A 774-nucleotide genomic window follows, 5' to 3' on the forward strand; every position below is an offset into this window, starting at 1 on the left:
ACAAACTCGTCTTCGTCTTTACCATATCTTATCACATGGTCTCATTATTCTTTTCGTGTTTGTTGCATGTGAACGATAACGTGACCTAGCATATAATTTAAGAGGTTATCTTTCGGCAGCAGTTTTAGAGGGGAGAGTGTGGCAGTAAGAAAAAAATAAACATAAAAAAGTTTGGAACCAAAAGTTAGCTCATTCTCGCTAGATTGGTTGCGAGCCATCCCGGCACCCGGCGGATGGAAGCAGACGACAGTCAGTTCAACAGTAACGGCGGCGTAGAGTGGACGCAGGTTTTGAGTTCATAGGGTGACAGAAACTATAATGTACCTGAATTTTTGAAGTTGTATAGCGTATCCAAGCGTCCATAACCAAGTTAGACAAGAAGAAATTAAACGTAAACACAAGACCGTTGTATACATAACGTGTATTGATTAAGGACTTCATTTCTTGTAGGTAAGCATAAAAATTAGCGTTTTGCTGAAGGGTGTAATTCTCTCCCCCGGACGTATTTTATATTTAGCAAATGTATTTCCTTTTTTTTTTTTTTTTTTGCGTTGCCAACATTAGAATGTTTTGGGAACGAAATAAATAATTATGAAAACATTTGGATTTGTCGCAGTTATCTTTAGTTGACTTACTGTGACCAAATCACAGTTGGTTGTCAATACTTTATCGAGGAGAGGCTGGTTTGATGTAAATCGTTTTCTTCTTCATGCCGAAGTGATGAACAGCGAGAAAACAATAGAGAAAAGAAAATGTAATTTTCAGATCACGTGT

At 37.6% G+C, this 774-nt stretch overlaps 1 protein-coding gene across 1 annotated transcript in view; it reads left to right on the forward strand.

Moving 5' to 3' along the window:
• The first annotated feature begins 234 nt into the window (after positions 1–234).
• Positions 235–774, forward strand: part of LOC143037891 (uncharacterized) — a 166,111-nt gene continuing 165,571 nt past the window's right edge. Inside the window, exon 1 of the mRNA XM_076206526.1 lies at positions 235–450. The gene's annotated coding sequence lies outside the window, so the exon portion shown is untranslated. The remainder of the gene's footprint in view (positions 451–774) is intronic.

Source organism: Oratosquilla oratoria, chromosome 23 (assembly GCF_046742065.1).
Source record: "Oratosquilla oratoria isolate Oo_2021 chromosome 23, ASM4674206v1, whole genome shotgun sequence".
NCBI lineage: Eukaryota > Metazoa > Arthropoda > Malacostraca > Stomatopoda > Squillidae > Oratosquilla > Oratosquilla oratoria.